This window comes from Myotis davidii, unplaced genomic scaffold (assembly GCF_000327345.1).
Source record: "Myotis davidii unplaced genomic scaffold, ASM32734v1 scaffold1529, whole genome shotgun sequence".
In the NCBI taxonomy this organism is placed as follows: Eukaryota; Metazoa; Chordata; class Mammalia; order Chiroptera; family Vespertilionidae; genus Myotis; species Myotis davidii.
Window position 1 is genome coordinate 292,640 of NW_006300361.1, and position 27,694 is coordinate 320,333.

The following is a 27,694-nucleotide window of genomic DNA, read 5'->3' on the forward strand; positions in this document are numbered from 1 at the left end:
GTTGGGGCGGCGGCAGCCAGGGTGCTGTGGTCAGTGCGCTTGTTTTGGTTGCAGTGGTCTTGGGGGTTGGGCGGCTTTGGGGTAACTGGGCCAGGAAGGAGCAGAACAAGAAAATACGTACTAAAAAGTCCTGCTAGTTGAAAACTGAATACTATGCATGAGGGGATTCAGAGACCTCCCACCTCCCCTTCTTTTCTCTCCCTTCTTCTGACCCCAGGAGTGTTTTGAGAAGGGCTCTTTGGGGGGGCGATGAGGAGCAAAGGAATGTGAGGTGGGATGGTGAGGAAAATGCCTCCCTCCCACCCACCCAGAAAGAAGCGTGGTCCCTCAAAAGGACAGGGGCTGCCCTGCTGCCCTTTCCCCGGGAGCCAGGTAGCCATCTCTGTCTCCTGGGGTAGGAAATGATGTTTGTGATTCACAGGTATTTCATCTTTCGCCTCCTCTCCTTCGAAATGCAGAAACTTCTTTGGGAAAAGAGGGGATTCCGCGGATCCACTTTTCTTGGGGCGCCTTTGGGCATGAGGGTGAGGGGCAAAGCCAGAGGGTGAGGACACGCGCCTGGCTGTGGGCCCTGACCAGAGCACAGGGAAGCAAGCGGCAGGCTAGAGGGTGACTCTCACGGAAACAGGTTGTGCCAGCATCAGCCTGCGGTGGGAATCCGGTGTGAAAAGTGAGGTTTATAGTGATAACTTTCTGCAAGTTCCTAAGCAGAGGAGTGGGGACTAAAGATGGAGAAGCGGAGACCTTGGGAGGGAAAAGCAAAAATAGGTGAGACTACTCCATGCGAGTCCCTGGGGGGCATTATGGGACTTGTTTACTTAAGGTGCTTCCCTGGGGTGGGCAGACCGGAACCAGTCCCAGATGGAGCCCTGGGGCCAAGGGATGGGAGGGGCTGCTTTTGTGTGGGTCTCTGGTCTAGAGCTGGGATTAGAAGCTGGTTAGAGTGCTCCTCTTCTTATCCCAAGAGGAGTCAGCCAGTGAACCTGGGGGACTCTGTCCTTCTCTTTTCTTCCACGGGTAACCCTTTATCCCTAGAGACAAGCTAACTTCCTTCCCTCTATCTGTTGATGTATTATCAATCAGTAATTAGTAATGAGGCGAATCTGACCAGGGACTCAGTGGAATCAAGGCATTCCCACATTGGGTGGCTTGTGATATTTTTAATGGCACACACATCACACATACTCACTCATCACAGAGCCTTAGTAACATTAATCCCAAAATATTTGCTTTTCTCATGATTATATTTCTAACATCAAAGTGTTTCCCCCCCAATACCTCAGTGAACGTATTTTGGCACACAGATACAGCTCCCAATGCTTTCTCACGGAAACACGTAGTAGTTTCATCACAGGCTTAAGGAAACTATAATTTAGCCAATCCTGATCTTTGGAAAGCTGCCCCATGATTTGCTAGATGATCTACTAAATGATGCTTCTCTTTGTATTTCCGGTCCCCCCCCCAGGTGATGTTTCCACTGGCTTCCCCCCTCCCAACAAACCCCCATGCCTGTGTGACAGGCAATCACCAATTACATTCACTCTCAAGGTTAATGAGACATCAACAGGCACATCAGATCTCTTTTTACCTGGACTGTTTCTCTCCTATTTGACTTTGATCTGTTCAAGACAGAAAACTGTATTATAAGAGAAAGTTGGAGAGAGGACACTGGCTTTGCATCCCTGTCTAAAGGGCAACTTTAAAGGACAACAGTCCTGCCAGTGAATTGTTTTAAGAAATGGGGTGCTTTTTCATGTTCTAGGTGTCTGGGAAAAATCAAAACCCAGTGGAATAGTGCTCAGAACTGATTTCCAGCAGCTGGCTCTCTGGTCAAATAAATTCAAACAGCTTATAAAAACACAGACTTATGACACTGAGGGGATTGCCTTTGATTTTATGTATCCATTTTTTTCTTTCTACATCCAACTCCTACATTTGGTAGGTATGGAGCCGAAGGACAGAAAAACGGACCTTCAGTAGTCATGGTAATGTAAAGTGTGAGAATGAGCGCTTCTTTTCTTTCTTTTTTTCTATTAGTGACATGATGAAGACGTGTCCTTTACAAAAGGTGTCAGGAGTGGGAGTCACTGTTTCTGCCCTTACTAGTGTTATGCTGATACTTGGTTGCTGGCATCAAGGACAGCAACTGACAGTTAACATTGTACACAACACCAGCCAGCCCCTGCCTGGTTTATTGCACTGCATTAGAAGTGAATTGGACAAAGCAGAGATGGCTCAAGGTTTTTTCAGGCCCCACTGGGAAACTAGAGGAAGTGACTTACAGGACCATGTCCTTCACTCCTCATAGCGTTCTTGGTGGTACCTCAGATTCACATCAGATACCCACTGCAGGCTGATTCAATGAAGGAGACTCTATTAGTCTGGCTACTTTCTGATCTAAAACGGACTGGACTAGGATGATGACAAAAAATAAAAACCCAGGTTGCTTTTTTTAAAATATAATTGAGAGTATCACAGAAAAAAAAAGAATGCACATTTGAAAAGCCAGCTAGCTGATCGGATTTGGAGGAGCTTTCTGAAATTTGGGCAAGGGATTTATGATTGCCATCCTCTGACCGTGCCGCATAGAACTGAGCCCCAAACTATGAGAGGGGTGACTCTCCCTCACAGTGGTTTCCTCTGCAGGCTGTGTGGCAAACATGTCATTTTGGATGAAAGTGAATAGCCTGATGGCGCTGCTAAGGGATCCACCATTAATTTCTGAACCTCTTTAAATAAATGTTGATCTTCAAAAGTCTTCATTTCACTAGAAGATTAAATTTAGCTCATTATCATATTTTAACAGAAAATACACGATGTTTCTCTCAGAGCAAATTTCTGGGTAGGGTCTCACGAGCTTTAATAGAGATGTTTTTTCTTAATCATCTAAAATGAAGTACAAGAAGGTCTTGTTGATAATTGTTCTGGGCTGTGATCAAGACGATACTTGATTTATTTCAGAGTCATCTGCAGACAGTGAAGAACCGGTTCAGTCCACTCTTTCTAATGATGCTATCGTCTTTATAACACTTTATAAAATGTAAACATCAGGATGTTTAGATACAGTAAGTGCCTCGGGGTAGGCAGGAAAGCGCTGCAATTCCATTTTACAAGTGCGAAAACTACTCTTTAAAAATTAGCTGATTTGTCCATGAAAAAAGACAAAGACAGAGCCAGGACTAGGACCCAGGGTGTTTGACTCCCAGCACAGTGCTCTTTTCACTATAATGTACTGCCTTCCATACGATAAACTACTTGAATGATTTAAAATGTACATTTCTGTTACACAAATGAAGGATATTTGACCAAAGTCTCGTACTCATCCCATACAGTTGTTCTTAACAGTGGGTAGGGGATCATAAGAACACTAGAGGCCCGATGCATGAAATTCGTGCAAGAGTAGGCCTTCCTGCTTTGGCTGGTGTGGTTCAGTGGATAGAGCACTGGCCTGCAGACCAAAGGGTCCCGGGTTCGATTCCAGTCGAGGGCACATGCTTGGGTTGTGGGCTCGATCCCCAGTGTGGGGCGTGCAGGAGGCAGTCAATCCATGATTCTCTCTCATCATGGATGTTTCTATCTCTCTCGCTCTCCTTTCCTCTCTGACAGCAATAAAAATATATTTTAAAAAAGAGTAGGCCTTCCTTCCCCTGGCTGCCAGCACCGGCTTCCCTCTAGCACCCGGGACCAGGGCTTCCCTCTGGCTGGTGGCAGGCACTCAGGACAGTCCGGAAGGTCATCCAGAAGCACATCTGGTCTAATTAGCATATTACACTTTTACTATTATAGATTCTCTTGACCGATTCTTCCTGATGTCAATGAAAAGCCACAGAGTGTTGGGCAAAAGTAGGCTTCCAGTGTTAAGTATCTGAAACAGAGTTTATCCTTGTGTTATTATGTATTAATTATTGTGTTACTTTTCATTTGAACAACTGTAAACCTACGTTGGCCCCACCCTGTACAGAAACTCTGAGTGCCCGAAGTAAAACACAAAATATTTATGAAGAGCGCTATCCAAAGATAGAAATATCGAATCTTTTACTGAAAAAAAAAAAATCTCTGGATGAGGAACATGGCAATTTGAAGTTTGAGCGCTGTTCACTGGCCGGGTTCAATGATTCAACTCTAGTGCCTCACACAGTCCCTGGTGCCTCATGGACCCTCAGCAAATACTTATCAAATGGGCCAGCCCTGGTTTACTCAGACCTTATGTGGTGGGTCAAGAAAATTCCCCAGAAACCACTTTAACATAGATTTTCAAAATGACCTTTTTATTTTTACAACTTTGCTGGCAGTTGATAGGCTTCTCTCTTTCCAAGAAACCATTTTTTTCTGTCCTTGTTAATCTCTGTATATTTCAGTTTTGAAATTGGATAGGTTCTTTGTAGGATTTTTTCCCCCCAGACGGAGGGAGGCGTTGAAATGCAGATGTATTTCCACTTACTGGGGAATGTCATTTTGTTCAAATACCGAGTTTCTATTTTATTGAAACTTTTTATGTTTTCCAAGAAGGGCAGAATAATTGCTAGCTCAGGGTCACGGAGACCTGGTAGCTGCATCAGGATCCCAGTTTTTCCAAATACGACCTCAGCACTTCCCATCATTAAGGGACTCGCCAACATTTCCCTGCAGTATAAGGATCAGCATACACAAGACTATTTTCAAGATTAGAAGTTTTTACATTTTTAAAAACATATATCACGACAAAAACAAAGAAAAATATGAGGTGGAGATGGCGTGTGGCTCTCAAAGCCAAAAATGTTGACTCTTTAGTCCTTTACCTGAAGAAGTTCCTGTCCTGTATTCCAAACCTTGTTTAACTAGGACATTTTCAAGTAGTCAATGCTGTTAACCTCAAAGGCAGTGGTTCTCAACAGGGGCAGCTGTGCCCCCCCCCCCAGGGGACACTCAGCAGGGGTTGGGGACATTTTTGATTGGCATAACTGGCAGTGGGTTGCTGCTGGCATCTAGTGGGTGGAGATCATGGATTCTGTTAAACACCCTGGATGCACAGGACAGCCCTGCACAGCAAAGAACTACCTGGTCCCAACCCTGCTTGTCTGTTTCTTCTGTTTTATTTTGGGGGGGGGGGGGTTTTGGGGGTTTTTTGCAGTTGCAATGATTATATAAAATGAAAAACTGCCAAAATTTTCTAGAACTTTGGGGGCAAATAGCATGACCTCTTAGGAAATGCTCTTTGGGGCAGCTGGGCAGAGGCCAGATTTTTCAGGATGGCCTTCCCCAAGGTGCAGTTATCTTGCTCTCTCCTCTAGCTCTGCCCTTGATGGTCTAAGTCCCACCGAAGAGGAACCCAAGAAACGGAATGCAGTGTAACTGCTTGAATGGCAAAGCTGCTGAACTGACCCTGGCCTTGAGATTTGTCAGAGTGCCCGTTCCCGGCAGTTTTGACCCTCACTCTGTAGCAGTCACCCGCTGGGCCGGGCTTGTCCTGAGCATGTAAGACGCCACTGTGAGTGGGGACCTGCCCAGGAGGCGGGAGGTGGTGCTTTGTTGCCTAGTCCATCTGCTTTGTGTTTCTGAACATAAAATGTCAAAAGAAGAACTTGCATCTAAGGGACAAGGAATCAAAGACCCTTGGGCTTGGAAGGCACCTTAAAGGTCATTTCCGCAGATGCTAATGCTGCAATCAGCTCTTAGCATCTCAGGGTGCTTTGTTTGCTGACAGGTGCTGTGACATCGTGGGCAGTCCAGTCCTTTCGGTGACTTTTCTGAGTGGCAGATACTCTTAGAAAACATCAAGCCTAGGCCTGAAAGGGCAGTATTTGTGTATCTTCTGGACCAGCCAGCTGCCTTTTAAATTGTTTTTTAATTTTTCAATGATAGCTGGCATTCAATATGATCTTAGTTTCAGGTATGCACATAGCGGTTTTGCGCTTTATTTTTGCACTGGGGGAAATCTGAAAAGAGATCAAGATTGCTTTTCATTCCCCTTTGATTTCATAGGAGGTATATCCAAATAATCCAAGCATAATATTTTTCTAGGGTTGTCTGGTTTCTGAGTACATTTCATTTGTGTGACTAGTATCCTCAGATGCCCACCTGGCGCATATCATTTCGATTTGGAGAGCAGTCTTTTACTTCCCCATGCAGATAAGCACTTGGGACCGACTTTGGGTAAACTGCTAATTAAAACTGAAATTTAAATATAAAGCTGGCGTGTGAGAAGAAGCCCACCTTCTTAATGACTCATAGGATCTTGATGGATGCTATATTAGACTTAGAGAAGCGTGATTTTTTTAATTAACACAAAAAATGAACCTCTCAGGATTCGCCAGACTTACAAACCTCACAAAACAGCTGCACATTTAACTGGCGACTCCTTAGATAACTAAGAGGAGGAGAAGTAAGCTAAAAGAAATGGTTTGTTTCCTGCCTCAGAGGTTTCAGCAGCTCTTGGCACAGGAGCTAGAGAGATGCAAGGTACTGGGGATCTGATCAAGTTTGACTTTGTGGGACGTGCCATCTGGTACCTGACTTTGGGGCTCAGTGTGAGCCCCAAGTGATACGTGAGCTAGACCTTTGAAGTCACCTGCTCGGTAGCACATCACAGCAAGCAGGCCTGTCTGCCGCACTGCCTGTGCTACCGCCACATGCCCGGAAGGCCACAGAACTTCCGCGGAATCCTGCCAGACTGATTTAATGACCAGCAGGGGAGGTGAGTAATCTCTAACCTTTAAAGGAAAAAAAACACACACAAAAAAAAAACAGAAATCAACACCACTTGGTATTTCATATGGGAAACCCTGAATAATATGCCGTGCCTTCAACTTCAGAATGCAGATTTTGAACAAAAGGAGGCAATGAGGGAATGAGGAAGCTATTTTTATCTCCTCGCTCTCAAACAAACCCTCTTGAGCATATTGTTTCTGGTATTTTGAAAGATGCCCCTTGTTAGGTCTTCTCCTTTAGGTTTAATTTGCGGGTTCCATGTACAGTCGAGATGAGGATTGGAGTACAAGCAGTTACCTTGGGAGGTAATGTCCGAAAACACCGGTAAGGGGATGGGGACTTGAAAGAGGGAGTAGCAGGAAGCCAGTCAAGGGAGTAGTCTCAAGGAAGCGTCCACTGTGGGCACCCAGGACTCCGTTTCACTGGAGAACTCTGGGAGGCACTGTAGAACATGTGACCAAGTTATCCCCACTTGAGATGAAGAAACTGGATATTTATTCCCCACCTCTCCAGCCACCAGTAGTTGATCCAGCTGCATCTGGGAGCATTCAATAAATATCTGGCCATTTCAGATGCTATATGTGTCCCTATAATCAGAATTGGTTTTGTTGTTGTTGTGGGAAAGCATCAAGTAAAAGAGCTGCAGGGTTTTGCAATAAGTGGTCTTGACGTGCACGGGTGAGTGTGAACTGAGAGGATGTGGTGAGGCCATAAGAACATCTGCCCTGAGGGTCTTAACCCCCACCTGGAGTTACACATCTGGAAGCTGAGGGCCCACATTCCTAGGGGGTGTTCATCCCTTCACTCAACAACATGGCCGTGACCCCAGCTCCATGAAGCTTACAGGCAAGAATGATCCAGTATCGCTGTTTGGTTTATTCTTGAACTTGATAAGCAACTGCCAGTTTGCGTTTTGTCACTGGATGGTGGTAAACATGATTCCAAATGGGGCCTGGACACCAGCGGGCCATATGGTTTTGTATGCCAACCCCTCCACCCCCCCCACATTTAAGTACCCCGCCTTTCCCTCTTCCCATTAGGAATACAAGAGAAGCCTACAGGCCCCCATTTTCACACATCTACTTTTTTTAAAAAAAATTTAAGTTTATTTGAGTGACCTCAGTTATTAAAATTATATAGGTTTCAAGTGTACAATTCTATAATGCATCATCTGTGCATTGTATCATGTGTTAACCACCCAAAGTCAAATCTCCTTCCGTCACCATATATTTGACCCCCTTTACTCTTTTCTATCCCCCGCTTTCCCTCTGGTAACCACCATACTGTTGTCTGTGTCTATACGTCTTTGTTCGTTTGTCTTGTTTGTTCATTTGTTGCTTTCAGTTTTATACCCCACATACGAGGGAAATCATGTTTCTTGATTTTTTCCATCTGATAGTAACAAGAGATAAAGATGGCCACTTCACACATCCACTTTTATTGTTCTCTCTAGAACTGCATTCACTCTCTGTCAAACTTACATGTCTCCTACTTTCTGAGACCTTCCAGAATGGCTCCTTCCCTCCTTTAAATCCGTCTGGCTTTCAGTCATATCCATATTCTTGAATGCTTCGCTATACACTATTATATAATTTGCTGTATCATCACATGTTAGTTTCTCTTCAGCAAGATCATAAGCGCTTCAAGCACAGGAACAATGCCTCATAAAGTATTTCCAAATCTCTCTTAGAACCTAGCATAATGTGGACTGTGCAGTAGGTGCTTAATAGATTGTTGCTGGTCGATGACTTATAGGATAGAAAATGTTCTCTCTTTTCCCCATTAATTTATTTGGGTCAAATATAATGTTGTCTGGTAGCATGACCACGTACCTTCTTTAAATCTGTCTTCATTTTTTGATTCTTGTTTCCAAACTTGATGGTAAGCAGTAAGCAATGAGGAGAAATTCTTAGGAAACCAAACAACTGACCATCTTCTCTGGTCCAAGAACAGTTTGGAAAGGTGTAAACTTGACCTCCTTATCCAGTGGCCCATTCCCATGCAGGAGGGTAGAGCACTCTGCAGTTCCCATGGAGCACCCTGAAAGTCAGCTCTCCACTACACGTGTCCTTAATTACATGAACTAAAGTCTCAAAACTTTGGCCATAAATATACTCAAATCTATAATAATAAAAGCATAATATGCTAATTAGACTGGACGTCCTTCCGGACGACCTTCCAGACAAAGCCTAGACTTCGAGGGAAGCCTGGGTCCCGGGTGCCAGAAGGAAACCAGTGCCAGCAGCTGGGGGAAGGAAGGCCTACTCCTGCACGAATTTCGTGCATCAGGCCTCTAGTATAAACATGAAGCACATTTTTTAAAATCAAGGACAAGTAGTTTTTCCAGATGTAGCACCAGTGTTCAAGAGATCATCCTGATGTTACTGAGTCTCGTTCTTAAGGGAGCTCATGTGAACAGAAATATTTGTTCTAAGAGGTGAACTTAAAAATATGATACTGGCAAAAAAATCAGTGTTTCTCTAGTAAGTTTAACGGAAGCACTAGACCTACTAATTTCTCAGCACTGGAGATGACATTCCTTCCCCCATTTCCCATGGGCACCACAAATGTGTTAAATACAGCTTTGTCAATTCTTCCTATTGTCTCAAGACAAAAGGCATCTCTGCTATAGAACTCTCATTATAAGTTCTCAACAATCTTGTGATATTCAGTGCCTTCATTTTGTGACGTTTTCACTGTTACTTGTTTTTGTTCTGGTTTTGGTACAGCAAGTGGTCCTACTGAGTAAGCTTGATTGCTCTTAGGCTCTTTAAGGTACCCACACATCACCTGGGTGTGTAGGTAAACTACAGATTCTGATTCAGCCTAGGGTGGGACCATGATTCTGAATGTCTAACAAGCTCTCAGGTGACACTGATGCCGCTGGTCCAGTGGAGTACACCTATAGTAGCAAGGCTCAAATCCAGCTGTTGTGAACAGAACACTGAGCTTGGCGTCAGAAAAGCCAAGCTCAAGTCCCAGTTCTCATAGGTATGCGATTTGGGGTAAGTCTCCTAACCTCCCAGAGAAGCAGGTTCCTCATCTGCACTGAATGTAACAGCTTCCCCCACTCCCACTCATGGTAAGGATGCAATGACATAGGGTATGTGGAGGCACTGTGTAGCCCTATTCCTCGGTGTTTTGTAAGATGTGTTATCATTATTGCTTTGAAAATGACTATTCCTCACATGTGCCAGCTTCTTCAGAGCCATTATTGCCTGTTGAGTAAAGACACACGTAGGCATTTTTTCTTTGATCCAAAAGGCAATAATGGGCGCTCAATCTGCATTCTCAATGCTTAGATTGGCAATTTGTTGGTCTTTAATGACTCCATCTGAGTCATTATAGACGATTGGATTTGTCCTACTGCTGCGCATGCAGCTCCTAAGTTCTTAGCAGAGCTGTCGGTGGGATGGGAGGATGGCATTCAACTCATTAAGGTGCTTTCTCAGGGCTCAGAACCTCACCTTCATGCTGGACAGTGCTTTGCACACATAGGAGAGACTGTGGGCTTCTGTTCCCGTGGTATCTTCACCACTTCTCACAATGGGGCATGCCAGAAAGGGATTCTCCAGTATTTTACGTGTGAGAACTGATAACTTGCCTCTCTCGCTGAATTTACATGAGGACAGCGTCTCCCTGGGAAATTTTGCCAACATGAATAGATCTGCAAGCACTTGAAAGGGGAGAGTGTGGTCAGAGTTGCCAGAGACCAGGAGGGACAGGCAACATGGAAATGTCAAGTGTAAGTTTCTGCTTAATTGGGGTTTTAATCATTTAGACCATTGTGTCCCCCCACCCTCCTTTCCTAAAGTTTTAATTAAAGAAATCTATAATTATTTAGGATCCAAATCAAATCCACCAAAAAAAAAAAATCTTTTTGCCTCCCTGGTTCTCTATGCCTAAACTCTTCAAACAAAACAAACCTCAGTGTAAGTGAGGATCAGTAGTTCAAATTCCCTGGGAATTTGATAAACATGCAGATTCTGATTCAGTAGGGTCTGGGATAGTAGGCCTGAGGCCCCGCACTTCTAACAAGCTCCCAGGGCTGCGGCTGCTGCTGTTGCTGGTGTGAGGATTACACTGGCTAAAAGCAGTGGTTTCGTGGGCCTGAGGAACCTTTGTGTAGCCTTACTAATTCATTGCTTGGTGTCATTTCATTGCCTCCATACTCTCCTGGGGGACTTGTCCAAACACAGACTTGGGGTCTCACTGGAAGAGCTTGTGATCTGTAGGGCTGGGGTGGGGACTGAGAGCTTCCATTTCCAGCAGGTTCCCAAGGTGATGCTGTTCCTGCTGGACCACACTTTGAGAGCCACTGCTATAAAGCATCCTAGGAACTGGCTGCCAGGACTAATTCCAAAAAATAAATGCAGAGTCAGTCTCTCGCTCTCTATCTCTCTCTTTCTCTCTCTCTCTCCTGACCAAGAGATGCAAGCCAGGTGCAAAAGTTATTTGTGCAGCAGTTCATTCTGAATGGTGCTGTAATAGGTATTTGCAAAGGGTACTACGTAAGTCTGAGCCTTTTACGTTTGCAGTTTAAGGCAAGCATATTGGACAGAGCGCCTGCCGCACTGCCTGTCTCCAGGTATGAGAGTTTAGGAGAAGTGGGCTGCATAGGAGAAAGCACACTCTGGTATGGAGGGGAAAGAGATAAGCACCCCCCACTCGCACACACATACACTGTGGCTGTTGTTGCTACCTTCACTGTGTGATTGCCAAAGCTTCCTTTCTTCCAAAGACTTCCCACGCAGGGTCGCCTGCCACTTGCCTTTACAGAAACTTTTTTTTTTTTTACATCAAACCAGAAGACACAGCAGGTACAAATAGGAGGGACATATTGCATTTCTGAGACAAGGGCCCAGCTCTGTGGTTCCCAGAGGTCCACCATGAGTGCTCTGGAAGCTAATGTTCAGTTTCCACTACTGTCTGATGTCAGTGCGGTTAGAGATGAAGTGGAACCGCAGTGAAGTTCAGTAAGGACTGATTTTGGCATGGTGGAATAGGGGTTGTTTCAGAGCCCCCAGTTTCTGTGTTTGAGACTGCGAAGCCTGAATGTGTCCTTGATCAAGTCACTTAACCTCTCTGGGGTCTTCATTTCCTCGCCCATATAATGGAATCAACATTATCATCATTATAGGGTTGGGAGATAATGTGTGAACAGACTAAAGTGTAACATGCCTAAAACCACACAAATCTCAGTGTCTGCACTGAATGCACACGTTTGTCTGGGGCAACGATTCCCACGGAAGAAGAATAAACACCTTAGCTGCCCAGAAGTATAAACACCTTAGTTGACATATTTCACATCACAATCTTCTTTTGTTAAAAAAAAAATGCCTTTAGAGTCAGGGACTACCTTCTACTAACCAGAAGCTTTGCTGCCATGGCCTCATACTCCCAGATGATGCAATATTACATCAGTCTATATTTTTACTTTGAATGACCCAAGGAGAATAAAAATAGCATATTTGTTCATCCACTGTCTACACTGCTAAAGCCTTAGAGCTGCACTATCCAATTCAGAAACCACTAGCCATATGCAGCTATTTGATTTAAATTTCATTAAAATAAGAACTCCATTTCCTCAGTTGCACTAGCCACTTTTCAGGTGCTTAATAGCCACATGTGCCTGTCATGGGCAGAAGAGATAAAGAACATTTTCATCATCAGAGAAAGTTCTAGTCAACGGTACTGCTTTTCACAGATAAAATAACTGATGTCATATACCTTAACTCATAAGCAGTGGAATCAAGATTCAAACAGGTCTGGTTTCTAAAGCATCATTTAAAAAATAACTAGACCAGATTGCCTCCATGAAATACAGAAATAGATTAGTAAGGCTTGGCCCCTTGTGTCTGATGGCCTTGAAGTAGTATTTCAATCAGTAATAGAGTAAGGAGGAGCTTTCAGTTTTAGATTTAGCATGTAGAGACCTTGGAAGTTATCACTCCAACCCTGACAGGGAGAAAAAAGCTAGACAAGCTGAGAACCAATGACTTTTCTTACATCAAAGAACTGAGGTCATAGGGGAAACTGCCATCCCAACATCTGTAGAGGCAGGCACATCTATAGAGACACACAGTCTGTTTACCTGGAGCAGAAACCTCCGGTAGAAACACTTAAATGGTAATTTGGACAAATTGCTAGAGGCTGAGTGTAGAGTAGCATGAGAGGTGGAGACTCCTGGGAGCTGCACTCACTATGTTTGTAGGAGCAGGGGTCATAGGACTCACACTTTCTTAGGCTTCCCCTCCAGAAACTCCACCATATTCCCAAGGTGAAGATTGGGCTTGGAGAGGTGGAAGGGTAATCATTGTGAAATCTATTGTGGTCTTCATAACAAAGGCCTCCACTCCAGGGAAGAGGACTTGGCCAGAGCACAATTCTGAAACTTTATCCTAGATTCCTCCCCACTGAAGGCCCCTTTTGTCTTCTGATTGTGGGGGAGGAAGGAAAGAGTCCTCAGGTGTCAGGGCTTCAAGTAAATAGATTAGGAGTGCTACAGCCAGGGACAGGAGGGAAAACTATATCACTGGAGAAATATTTGTGAAAGTCACAACTTCAAGGCACAGACCCACTTAAAAACTGAGATTTTGTCATAAGATTAAATATCATTTCCCTTCCTTATACCTTACCATCACATTAACAGGGCTCCTGTATAATAAAAGTAGATTATAGCTGAAAGAGCTGCAAAACACAGACTCTGAAAAGAGTACTTAGAGAAATACAAAGTCAAGAGGAGAGAAAAACAATGACAGAAGAGAAATTTGAAGTCTCTGGTATCTATAGCCACAACAAACATCAGATACATCCCAACTCCTAGATTAACATAAGTCCTTCCTGTAACAACTTCAGTTCCTATTAACTGATACAATATGTCCAGGGTTTTTTGTGGGGGAGGGGGAGGATTACACAGCATGACAAAAGAAAAAATATAATCTGAAGAGACGAAGCATCAGAACCATACTCAGATATGACACAGATGTTAGAATTACCAGACAGGAAACTTAAAATAACTATGGTTAATATATTATGGGTTTTAATGGCAAAAGTAGACAACATCAATAACAGACAAATAATGTAAGTAAAGAGATGAAAACTCTCAGGATGAATCAAAAGGAATTCTAGAAAAACTAGCAGAAATGAAGAATGGCTTTGATGTACTCATCGGTAGACTCAAGACCAGTGGTCCTCAAACTACGGCCCGCGGGCCACATGCAAGTACAAATATTGTATTTGTTCCCGTTTTGTTTTTTCACTTCAAAATAAGATATGTGCAGTGTGCATAGGAATTTGTTCATAGGGTTTTTTTTAAACTATAGTCCGGCCCTCCAACGGTCTGAGGGACAGTGAACTGGCCCCCTGTTTAAAAAGTTTGAGGACCCCTGCTCAGCACAGTCCAGGAAAGAATCAGTGAGCTTGAATTCAAGGTAATCAAAACTTCAAAAACTGAAACACAAAGAGATAAAAGAGTGAAAACACCCTAGAACACCCAAAAATTGTGGGAAAATATCAAAAGGTATAACATCACACATAATTAGAAAATGCTAGAAGGAGACAAGGGAATGTAGCAGAAGAAATATTTGAAGTAATAATGCCCAATAACAGTGACAAACACTAAACTACAAATCCAGGTAGCTCACATAACACAGGAAAAATAAAACCAAACTTAGGCACATCATATTTAAACTGCAGAAAACCAAAGACAGCAAATCTTGAAAGAAGTTGGGAGAGAGAGAGAGAGACCTCAAATATAGTGGGACAAAGATAAAAATTATATCACACTTCTCATCAGAAAGCACACAAGCAGGAATAGAGTGGAGTGAAATATTTAGAGTTGAAAGGAAAAACCACCAACCTAAAATTCTATATCCAGCAAAATCATGCTTCAAAGTAAAGGAGATAAAATTTTTTCTCAGAAAAACAAAAATTGAGAGAATTCATTACCTGCAAATCTTTCCTGGAAGAAATGTTCTTTAGCAGAAGGAAAATTATAATAGGTCAAAAAACTCAGATCTACATAAAGGAATAAATGAAGGTAAAATAAAATCTTTTTTAGTTTTCTTATTCTTAACTTACCTAAAACATAACTTTAAATTGGTAATAGTAGCAATATATTGAGAGATTATAACATACAGGTAAGTGGAATAAATGTCAGCCATGTCACTTGGGACAGGAGGTAGAAATTGGGAATACTCAAGTGTAACCATAGTCCACATGAAGCATATAGTATTATTTGAAGGTGAACTTAGATTAGGTTAGGTTATATTGTAAGTTCAAGGGCAACCACTAAATTTTTTAAAAGAAGTTTAATACCAAGAGTTATATAAAATGGAGTAATATAAATTCTCAAAATAAGACAAGGCAGAGAAGAGGGGGGAAGAAAGAAGTAAAACAACTAGAGAATAGTTCTAACCATGATAGATATTAATCCAGCTATATCAGTAAGTGCTTTAATATGAATGACATATGTACAAATTAAAAGACAGTGACTATCAGAGTAGATTAAGAAAAATTAAGATTCAACTATATGTTGTCTACCAGAAGCCCACTTTAAATATAAAGACTCAGATAGGTTAAAAATAAACTGATAGAGAAAGGTCTATCATGCCAACACTAATCAAAAGAAAGCGGAAGTAGCTATGTTTCAGATATGGCTGACTTCAAAACAAAGAAAATTATCAGGAATAAAGAAGGGCTAAAGGAATCCATTCTCTAAGAAGACAACAATCCTAAACATGTATGCACCTAATTAGAGATCATTAAAATACATGAGGCAAGCATTGATAGAACTAAAAGGAGAAATAGACAAACCCACAATTCTAGTGGGATATAGAATATTTAGTCAGAGGTAAGGAACAACATAATAATACTCTGGGCAGAGTCATATTCCAACTTTTACAAAGATAGCTCTTCGAGAAGTCTAGAGGTTAAGATGGAGAGACAAGATATTGGAGATAGGGAGATCATCCTTCATCCAGGGAACTGATGTAAGTCTGTTAGCAAGAGGCTTTGGATAGGATAGTGGCACAAGGAGAAAAAAAAGGGATTAAGATCACCATTTACAAAAAAAAATGTGTTTTAGGAATGTTTCCTTTGATGCTGGGGGGAAAAAGGTTCTGTGACCAAATAACTTTGAAAACAATGCATGTAGTATTCCTATGTTGAATTACATTAGCATATCAAAGGCTTTAAAAAGTTCCTCTGTAAAAGAAATCTGCTTACGTCTGTCCAGCCCAGCATTTCTTAAATTTATTTGATCATAGATTCTGTATACTTTTTCGGTGACTCCTATTAACATCCCGAAGAACCAGTGTACTTTAGAACACACACTGAAAATACTATCCAAAAAGAGAAGGAAATAGAATCAACAAGATTTGAGGTTTATTGAATAAACAAATGAAAGGGGATGATAGTGGCTTAGAAATTTCCCACATGGATAAGTAGAAAGAGGATGATGCTGTTAATCATAACAGGAAACAAGTAGAGCAATTTGGAGGAAAAGATGCAGCTGTTGTATATATACCAGTTGAAATATTGCCATTAATATATATTTGTAAATATTTAGAAGGCAGATGGAAATTCGGATTTGGAGTTTGGAAGAGAGGTGAGGTATTGATGTGAACTGGGGATTGGTCAACATAAAGATAGCAAGCCAAACCATGGAGGTGGAATTAATTGCCCAAGAAGAGTTTATTTGAATGTCATAAAATCAGAAGTGCCAGAGACAGAATCTTGAGCAATGTCAAATTTATAAGGTAGGCACATATAAAGGAGTCAGTAAGACACACACTGGAAAGCCAAGTTGAGAGGTAAGAGGAGAAAAGAAAGTCATGTCATGGAATTCATGGGAGAGGAGGAGGTTTAGTCACACCACACACATTGAGCACTTTTGTCAGGCACATAGTAGATAGTACAGCAGTGAAGAAACCATACCCCAGGCCTAATGAAGCCCTCTGGATTCCCATGATTGGGAATTTAGCTCTTTCAGCTAAATCTCAACATGCTTAACCATCACATATCTTTAAATTTTATTTTTGTTGAGAGTATTACAGATGTCCTCCATTTTCCCCCCTTGCCCCTTCCACCCAGCTCCCATTCCCACCCCAAGTACTACTTTGACCCCACACTTTTTAGTTAACTACTAAGAGTTTAAGAAAATGAGGAGTGAAAAGTAGCCATTGGATTTACCTGTCTGGAAATCATTGTTGAGTTTTGGTTGATGCTGGATGGAGTCTAGACTGGAATGGTTTGAGAAGTGAGTGGGAGGTGAGGAAATGAAGTTAGCAAGCATGAATCGCTAAAGTATAGTTGGAGACAACAAATGTAAATTGCTCCTTGAAGAAGGGGAGGTGGGAGATGTGGCCGAACTTGGAAGGGAAGTGGAGTTAGTGAGGCCTTCTTTTTAATGTGGGAGAGATATGAGCATATTTCAAAGCTCATGGGAAGGAACTAGTAGAAAAAGAGGACTTAGGAGAAGAGGGGATAAACAATACTAGAAAGAAGGAAAGGAAAGCCAGAGCCCAATGGAAGGAATTGGTCTCACATGATGGCTTGGGGTTTTCTCTTCAAAATAGTAAACAAGGTCGAAAGTAAACCTTTGTCAAGTGCTAAAGAAAGTGAGCGTTTGTCTAATATCTATGAGCTTGGAGGGTAATCGACAAGGGAATGAAAAGAGACTAGGTAGTAAATCTGAAACAATCTCTTTTGCAGAGTATGAAAGCAAAGAGACTATCTCTCCTTCCCTTTGTCTCAACATGGGCAAAAGTATAGAGAAGAAACGGAAGTGGAAGTGAAAGATAAGTTGAGAGAGTTCACATTGGCTATATTTACATTTCAGAAGAAGAATGTGAATTACAGAGAAGGGGTTTGTTAACTCCATGCGATTTCTGACATTTGAATGGCTCATCAGACAAGACTCAGATAGAGGTTGGGATGGCGTGACCTCCAAGGGTGACACAACTCCTTGTGAGTCTTAAATTATTTTAAAGTAAACGTTAAAAAGAAAACATTTTAAACTCAAAGAGACCCTTCCTAGGATGAGGAGCAGCTGTTCTCCATCATCATCTAAGAAGTAAACAGGCTCTATCATTCACTCGGACGGGAGCCACTGGAAGAACCAAAGCAGAGGGGAGACAGGTTTGGATTTGTGTTTTAGAAAAATCTGGTGGCAGGTTGAAGGATTGACTAAAAGAAGAAAAACAAAAGATGTGTTAGGAAACTGTTTCTGTCACCCAGCTAGATTATAAGGGCTAGAACCAAATCAGGAGCAATGAAAATGGAGCATAAGAGGATGGATTTAAGAGATGTTGGAGGTAAAAATCAACAGTATTGGACGAATGATTTATGGATTGTCAAGAGTGGCTGTGTATTTAGGCCCCTGGAAAGCTTTAAAATACAGATGCCCTCACCCTCACCCAGAGATTTTTTTAAGTATATTTTTATTGATTTTAGAGAAGGAGACAGAGATAGAGACATCAATGATGAAAGAGAATCATTGATTCATGTCCCACACTGGGGATGGAGCCCACAGCTGAGCATGTGCCCTGACCAGGAATCGAACCATGACCTCATGGTTCATAGGCCAATGCTCAACCATTGAACCACAGAGGCTGGACTCACTACAAGATTTTGATTTAGAGGTGTGAAGTTGAGCCCAGGCATCTGAGTTTGTACAAGTCCCCACATGGTTCAGATGGGCAGGGTTCAGAGCAGCTGGCTCAAACTGAGGAAACAGGAAGTGCAGGGTAAAGCTCACAGGTTTCCAATCCCAATCCATCATGCCTGAACCAGCAGAAGATGAGGAGGAGGCAGCAAAGAGACAGTATGGCTAAATTGGGGAGGTAGCCCTTCCTTTTCCACTTGTTTTATGTTGAGTGAAATTGTAAAACATTGAGTTACAGCCTAGTTATCTTCCCATGGCTCATCTAAACAAAAACATTTTTAAAATGAAAATGAACAGTTCAATTGAGCCATCCTATATAATAAAAGGCTAATATGCAAATTGTCCATTCCACCAGGGGGTGGGGCCAGCCAGCCAACAGCCCGTGGACCCTCTTCCGGCTGTGCACAAAATCGTGCACCGGGACTCTAGTCTAAACATAACCTCATCTTATTCAAACAACAACAACTTTCTATTAACCCCCAATTTTGAAGTATTTATACAAACAAAGAAATCCTTAGCAGGCTGGGCTGACTGGTTTGAGAACAAGGTGACATTCTGTGGTTTTGCTGCTGTCAGCCTCTCAGCACATTCTAGAAAGCCCCTTCCAACCTGTCTCCTAAAACCACCCGGATACCAGTCCCACCTTCCTGCGGGCAAGTCTTTCATTTGGGGTTGGCTGGGTTTTGCTCCTGGGAGGCTGTTTGGAATCCATCCAGGTGCTCCAATAGGTGCGGAGTGTGGCCGCCCATGCCTCCGCTCTTCTGAGTCAGCAGGGCTGCAGACAGGGGAGTCTCCCAGCCACCAGTCACTGCTAATAAACCCCCAGGTTCCATGAAAGGTGTTCCAGGACCATGCATAATGCCCTCGGAGTCTTGAGTAGGAACGGCTACCGTCTTTTACAGGTGACCTGCCAAAGCCACCAGTCTCTGCCCCATAAGAACAATCTGAACTTTCCACACTGAGAGTTGCTTGCTACCTGTTGAAATCTCTCTCTAAAGTGTGCAGAGCACCGTGAAAATGTTTCAGTTCAAAAAGGTCTGCTCTTTAGCATTTCAATCATCCCCTTTAAGAACACTTTTACCCCTTTTTCACTTAAAAAAAAAGTTACAAAGCCTGCTAGTATACATTCTAATAATGTATAAGTACATGGTAACATCATAAGCACATTGCATAGTTTAACCATTACTTAAACGACTAATGTGAGACAGAAAGCATTAAGATGGCATTTACAGGGATACTTCTGTGTTCCAGGTTCTTTCTCCTGCCTATGCTATTTACAAGGTAATGAGTTAACTCCTATGCTCATCCATTTCTTAAATGAGCCAAAACTTAGTTTGAGATATGTAGGCTGGTTCTTATATATATATATATATTTTTTAAATATTTCTTTATTGATTTCAGAGAGGTAGGGAGAGGGAGAGAGAGAAACATCAATGATGAGAGTCATCAATCGGCTGCCTCCTGCATGCCCCCTACTGGGGATCGAGACCACAACCCCAGCATGTGCCCTGTCCAGGAATCAAATCTGGGACCCTTCAGTCTGCAGGCTGACGCTCTGTCCACTGAGCCAGACTGGCTAGGGCAAGGCTGGTTTATGTTGATTTAGATAAAGCTACTTCACCTTGGAAAAGGAGACAGGAAATGACAGACTGAGAATTTAAAAACCTCTTTATTGCTCATTTCAATGTCCTATACTTTCTAGAACTGCATACATTAACATCTGCCTGTGTCTTCCCTCGAGACTGGGCTGGAGGAGCATCGTCCTGTTGGGGGATGTTGTGTTTAAATCACCACAGCATCTTTACTTTGAGACATAAAAGTAACCATCTTACCCCACATGTTCTGGTTCCTCTTGTTTGCTTTTTTTTGCTGCTTTTCCCCCTGAGTCTTTGAGAACTAGCTAGTACTTTCGCATGATCACTTCTCAATGTTTAACTAGGCTTCAGGGCATGCAGGTGGAAACTGTCTAATGCCTGCTGGTGAAGCCAAGGCGGTTAGACAAGAGCATGTTATCTTGTCCGTAATGGTTCTGTCTTGAGTATTGTGTGTCTGCACTGTGCTGGGAGTGGAGATAGAACAAAGAATAAGTCTAACTCTAGGTGGTTTGGCTCAGTGGATAGAGTGTAGGCGTGCAGACTGAAGGGTCCCAGATTCGATTCCGATTCAGGGCACATGCCTAGGTTGTAGGCTTGATCCCCAGTAGGGGGCATGCAGGAAGCAGCCGGTCAATGATTCTCTCTCATCATTGATGTTTCTATCTCTTTCCATTTCCCTTCCTTGCTGAAGTCAATAAAAATATATTTTAAAAAAGAAGAAGACTCAAAGATCTAAAAGAATATGTCTACTAGTGCACAAAATTCATGCACTCGGGGGGGGGGGCGGTCCCCTCAACCCGGTCTGCGCCCTCTTGCAGTCCGTGAGCTCTCACTCCTTACTGCCTGCCTGCTCACTGCTCCTTACCACTGGGCTTGCTGCTCCTTAGCACTGCCACAAAGGTGGGAGAGGCTCCTGCCATCACCGTTGCACTTGCTAACCATGATCCTGGCTTCTGGCTGAACAGTGCTCCCCCTGTGGGAGCACACTGATCACCAGAAGGCAGCTCCTAACCGTCAGTGCACATCATAGCGACCAACCAGTCTTTCCGCCGTTTGGTCAATTTGCATATTAGGGTTTTATTATATAGGATAATATGGCAGGTGATGAGACAGATGTGTTCACACACAGGGGTCCAGAGAGGAGCTCATCTGAATTTCCAGGTCAGGCTTCCTGGAGGAGGTGATGCCAGAACTGAGCCCATTACTCCTCACAAGTCCAAACTCCTCGAAGGGAGGACTGGGGATTGCAATTTTGCTTCCCTCTGCAGCTCTTCCTGAAGCAGCTGCAGTTTCTTATTACTGCTCATCTGCAGCAGCTTCTCCCCCCAGATAAAGAACAGGGTTCTAAAAAGTGTCCTGCAGCCTTAGCCTGTTTGGCTCAGTGGATAGAGCATTGGCCTGTGAACCAATGGGCCCTGGGTTCAATTCCGGTCAAGGGCATGTACCTTGGTTGCAGGCTCCTCCCTGGCCCAGGCTCTGGTTGGGGCTTGTGCAGAAGGCAACCAGTATATGTGTTTCTCTCACATTGATATTTCTCTCTGTCTTTCCCTCTCTCTTTCACTGTCCCTAAAAATCAATAGAAAAAGATCCTCAGGTGAGGATTAAAAAAATGAATAAATAAAAACTGCCCTGCAGATCCTTCCTGCCTCACAGCAAATAAGGCACTGCAGAATAACATGTTCTCACCTCCCACAAAAAGACAAATGCTGCTTCTCACAAAGAATAGAACCCTCACATCATGAGATGGGCAGTGTGCTCTTTGACAAGAACACCACTAGAGAGCCAGGAGGAAAATGGGTTTTCTGGGCATTAGGTTAAAACCTGCCTGTGCCTTGTGAATGGAAACCCATGGTCAAAGGTGCCAGCCACACTTTCCTGACTGAAATCGGGAGAGGTTCCACCATTTACTAAGAACTTCCGTTGTGCTCCTCTGCCAGGCACTGTATCTGCACTGTCTGTTTCAGAAATCAAAAACACTCCTACACAGCATTGCCATTTGATGGTAAGGAAACTGAGGCTCACGGAGGGTGATTTTCTCAAGGTTATCAGGTGGTCACTGACTTAGTTGGATATGAACACAGGTCTGCATGCGCCCAGTGTCAAGTTCATTGTAGCAAGACAGGCTGCTCCTGTAGCTCTTCTTTCTTGCCGTCTTTACAGCCAGTCTCATTTGTCTTGAATTTAGATATTCTCCTACAGATTAATAAAGAAAAGGCAAAACAACCCAATACCGAAAGGGGCAACAGGTTTGAACAGGCACTTTGGAGAAGAAGGTAGCCACATGGTTATTGAGCCCAAGCAAAGGTGCTGAACTTTGGGCATCATGGAAACACACATAAAAATGAATGAGTTACCAGTGCACACCCACCAGAATGATGAAAAAATTAAACAGATCCTTACAGGGCCAGTGTTGCTGAGGATATGGGGCAGCTGGAACTGTTGTACATTGCTGATAGGGATGGAAAATGGTACAATCACTTTGGAAAGTGAAACTAAATGTATGCCTCTTCTCTAGTCCCAAAATTCCACCCCTGAGTCTATATACCCAGTGGAATTCTCAGACTGGTGCCTACAGATGCCTGAAAGCTGATTGGACACATCTCTTCCTAATGCATATCCCCCTGGTAGTTTGAAATTGGCAACGGTAGTTTGAAATTCTATATACAAGTGCTTACAAATCAAAGCTATCTTTGCTAGAGGATGTATCGTTAAACATTTACCAACACATCACTGCATATACCTGAGAGAAATGACTGTATACATCCACCAAAGGATTTGTACAAAGAACGCCCATAGCAGTTTTAGGTATAAAAACCCTAAACTGGAAACAATGTAAAAGGGCCACCAACAGGAGAATTAAAAAAAATAAATTATGACATTGCCATGCAAAAATAAATAAAAATAACAAACTACTCATAAACACAACACAGATGAATCTCACAGGCCCTGTGTTGAGTCAAAGGAGCAGACACCTGAGAGGAAAGTTTAAGAATAAGCTAAGCTAATCAATGTTGATAGAAGTCAATAAGTTTCCTTCAGGGGCTGTGGGGGTATCGACTGGATCTTGATCTGAGCCATGTTTATATGCGTGTGTACATATAAAATTCATTGAGCTGTGCACTTAAGGTTGGTGCACTTTACTGTATATGCGTTGCACCTCAATAATGAAGAGCGTACACACACATCCTATTCAGTGGCCCTGTTAATAAGGTGGAAGAGTGAGACTACCATCCCAGCAGTGCAGCACACCTAGCAATGGTTAGTAACAGCAAGAAGAAAGGTAGCCTGAATCTTGGCAGACAAAGCAGCTCAGTTTTACTGGCAGCAGAGCTGATGCATGAAGAATGTGCCTCCACCAGCACATATCCCCAGGCACATCACTGCCTGGGAAGGAATCCAGTGAACACATCAGCTGTCTCTCCCACACACCTACCGCCATAACAGCAGAAATCCAGAAATGTAAAGATAGGGGCTCTCATCCAATTTGGGCAATATTCTAGCATTTGCTGTCAACAGACAACACTGAAGTCTGAGACCTGACCTGCTGAGATGTTCCAGAAGGACGCAAAGAGCCTCTGAGTGATTTTTCCAATAAAGTGAAAGCCAAAGAAATGCCTGCTCCCTTTATCATCAGCAAGAAGAAAGACGAGAGATCGTCTCATCTCACCGTCCTCTACTCCTGGCAGGATGCAGGCCTAAGCCCTTGAGGAGTTACAGTGCGCTCTTGTCATCAACACATGCTGGACCCAACATGTGATTAGCTTTAAACGTTAATGAGAAGACTGGACTATGCCCCAAATGAGGGAGGTGATAGCATCTGGCCATTTCCATTCATGAACTCAGCAGAACCGCTTGAGAAATATTTGTTGTATACCTACTGTAAACAAGTTGGCCTCATCAAAAAAAAAAAAAAAAAAAGTATCCACCATCAAAACTGAGAATGAAGAGAAGCCCAGAAGGTCCTAACACCCTAAGGCAGCAGTTCTCAACCTGTGGGTTGCGACCCCTTTGGCGGTCGAATGACCCTTTCACAGGGGTCGCCTAAGACCATCCTGCATATCAGATATTTACATTACGATTCATAACAGTAGCAACATGACAGTTATGAAGTAGCAACGAAAATAATTGTATGAGGAACTGTATTTAAAGGGCCAGAAGGTTGAGAACCACTGCCCTAAGGCTTCAGTTTTGTTTTATTTCTAAACACCATAGTTGAATAGACAAGAAATAGGGGAGTTGGTTTTCAAGTGGTGTAGTGTTCTGAGGACACTAAGAAACTCAAATTTCAGAGGCTTTGAGGATTAGGCATCTTATTTGGGTTTCCCCAGAAGCAGACCTTGAAACAAGAAACCAAGGACAGGCAGCTTATTTGGAAGTGATTGGCAACCAGAGAGGTGCAGGGCAGAGAGTCGGAGAGTGGAAGGAGCCTAAAAGGGTGTGTGATCAGGGAAGCCACGGCTGTGGGTAACTGGAGCGCAACACACCGCGGAAGCTCGGGGAACCAGCTGAAAACACACCCATGAGTAATCCCACCCATGGAGAGGGAGCTGGGTATTTATATGCTGACTCCCATCTGTCATTGGTTGAGGTCTGCTCCCAGGGGATGTTAATTCCCCAGAACATCTAGCTGCCAAGCAGATGGCAAAGTGGGCTTTCTGACAAAGAGGCGTGGGTGCTGGCATCCGAAGTCAGGCAGGTGTGCTCTCAAGAGGTAAGGGCTAGAGGATATGAACACTGTGCCAGCTGCATCTGCTACAGAGGAGCTGGAGGCAAGTGGCCAAGAACGTCTGTACTTGTATGTTCCATGTCTGCACTTTAGAAACATACATACAGAGAAGGGAAAGGCCAGACATTGGCTAGATCTGCACATCCATAAGTCTACAACCGACAGACAACACGTGGAGCCCCAAACCTGGGAAATGCAGTTCTAATGTTTAATTGGCACTATGGGTCTAAAAGTTTTTATCAACTTAAGATTGGTGCACTTTACTGTATGTACGTTACACCTGAATAATGAAGAGTGTACACAGATACATTCTATTCAGCGGCCCTGTTAATAAGGTGGAAGAGTGAGACTACTATCCCGGCAGTTCAGAGCACCCAACCTGGCTTACTCTCTGATCTGGCTTACTTCTGGTCTACACTCTCCAGCGCTGTAAAAAAATAGAGATGGAAATTGCCTCCTTCAAGTCAGTTGATCAGTGTAGTTCAGGTCTTCATTTAACCAACAAACTAGTTATTGCATTCATGTTTTAATCCCTCTCCCTGTCTCTGATCTCCACCCGTCCTAATCCAGCTACCACAGAGTGACCTTCCCCAAACACACTTCTAATCGTCTCATCCCCTGTTTGAAACTCTTCATTGGCTCCCAATTGCCCACCAGGACAAAGCCTATCTTCTAAGGTTAGCAGACAAGGCCTTGTATGATTTGGACCTTGCTTGCCTCTCATTTTTTCACCAGCCTGAATCACTTCCATTTCCCTTGACATCTGTTTTGTGTCTCTGGGACTTTGCCTAAGCTGTAATGTCTGCCTGCTATAACTCTCTCCACCAGTCCCATAACCCCTATGCTAAGCCTCTGTCTGGGCTTAATTTCTCCTCATTCTTCAGGTGCTAATTTAGAAGTCACTTCCCCCGAACCCCACTGGTGTGGCTCAGTGGTTGAGCATCAGCCTATGAACCATGAGGTCACTGATTGGATTCCCGGTGCCTGGATTGTGGGCTCCGTCCTCAGTGGGGTGGGGTGGGGCAGCATGAAAGAGGCGGCCAATTGATGTTTATCTCTCATCAATGTTTCTCCCTTCCCCTCTCTCTAAAATCAATCAAAATATATTTTTAATTCACTTCCTCTGAGAAGTCTTCCCTTGTGCTTGCAAGGCTGGCATAGGTGCCCTTACCTTAATATCCAGTACATCTCCCATCTAGAACTCCACGGAGATTTTGTAATTGCCTCATTGCTCATCTGTATCTCCCAAAATTTGAATGTGCTGTGAGGGCAGAGCTATCTGTCTTGTTCACAGGGCTTGACATAAGATTTACTAATAGTTACTAATAAATACAGGGGTGGGCAAAAGTCAGTTTACAGTTGTTCATATGGAAAATCATACAATAATGAATGAATGGTAATACAAAAATAAACTGTTTTGTACCTACTTTTGCTCCACCCTGTATTCATTGATTGGGAGGGTCCTCATTTGGCCCCTGTCTCCTCTCCAACTTTGTATTTCTTCTTTTTTTCTTTTTTTGTTAATCCTCACCCGAGGATATATTTCCATTGATTTTCTTAGAGAGAGTGAAAGGGAGGGAGAGAGACAGAGAGACACATAGATTGGTTGCCTCCCACACATGCTCCCACCAGGGCCAGCCTGCAACTGAGGTACGAGGTACATGTACTTGACCAGACTCAAACCCGGGACCCTTCAGTCCACAGGCACATCCACTGAGCCAAACCGGCTATGGTCAACTTTGTATTTCTTTGCACCCCTCACTTCTACACAAACATACATGTGCATGTGTGCACATACATGCACACATGACAGACTAGATTCCCTGTATCCCCATTATACCCTTCAGGTCAAGCATGTCAAATGCGAGTTTGGCATGCTTGCTAGGTATTCCTGTCACGGAACTGTAACCCTTCACTTCGTGTTTCATATGTGTGAACCAATTCCGAGAATTTGCCTAACATCCTCTAGGTCTCTTGAAGGTAAAACTGTGTCATAGTGTTTTTTAACCTCCCCAGGGTTTATATTAATGCCCAACATATGTAGACACTTAATATATGTGGAGTAAATAGCTCATTGTTATAAGTGGTGATGAAATGCAGAAGACTTTCTTTGCATGTCCTCTAACTCCCAAAACAAAGCAAAAATGCTCTGGCCTCCCACCTGTCTGAGACTCATCACTGATTTCACATCTGCCAAGTCTGCGAGGCACTGTCAGCATTAAAGCAAGATGGAATCACCCAGAGTGACATCTTTGGACATGACAGCAATCTTTGCTCCTGGTGGGCGAAGCCACATGTCAATGAGACAACCAAGTAAAAGCCATCTGTCAATTCCAGCAGGGCCACTGTGCTCAGGGCAGGTAGATGGAATGTTCTAAAGATGCCAGGGATTACCCCTCTTCTGCAGTAGTGAACAGACCTGGGCTACAGAAGAGCTGAATCCTGCATCAGAGCCTTGACAGGGAAGGAAGTTGCAATGGAAGGAGGTTAGATATCGTTGGAAATAGAGATGGAAGTTTATCCCGATTCCTTTCCGGGAGGCCCATCTGATGATAGCATAGCATCTTGTGCAATAGTCAAGGTTCCATCAGCAGTGATTGCCATCTCCTGCCTACTGTCAGGTATAAATGGATAAAGTCACATCAGTGTTCCAAGCCTCTGGGACACCCATAAACAGGGACAGCATCCTGTTTTGCTGTTGATGGTCCCACTTCATGCCAGGTGTTCCTGTGAAAGTAATAGTGCCCTCTTGCACTCTCGGAAGTTTACCAGTCTGGTTGTTAAATTATATGGTCACCCTACCACCAATAGCATTAACAGTAGGCAAAACCTTCAAATACGCATGACATTAGACATAGGTACATGGGCACTCTTATATTAATACTACTGACCCATCACGCGAAATCGTGTGAGACCTGGGACCCCCACCCCTCTACCCCACACCATGGGACCGCCCCAAGTCCCAGAGTCCTGCCCTGTGTGGCCGGCGCACCACAGGACGGCCCCGAGTCCTGGGCC

At 43.4% G+C, this 27,694-nt stretch overlaps 1 protein-coding gene across 1 annotated transcript in view; it reads left to right on the forward strand.

The window, feature by feature from the left end:
* PTCHD1 (patched domain containing 1) overlaps window positions 1–27,694 on the forward strand; it is a 58,673-nt gene that overhangs the window by 2,728 nt on the left and 28,251 nt on the right. The window lies entirely within an intron of this gene.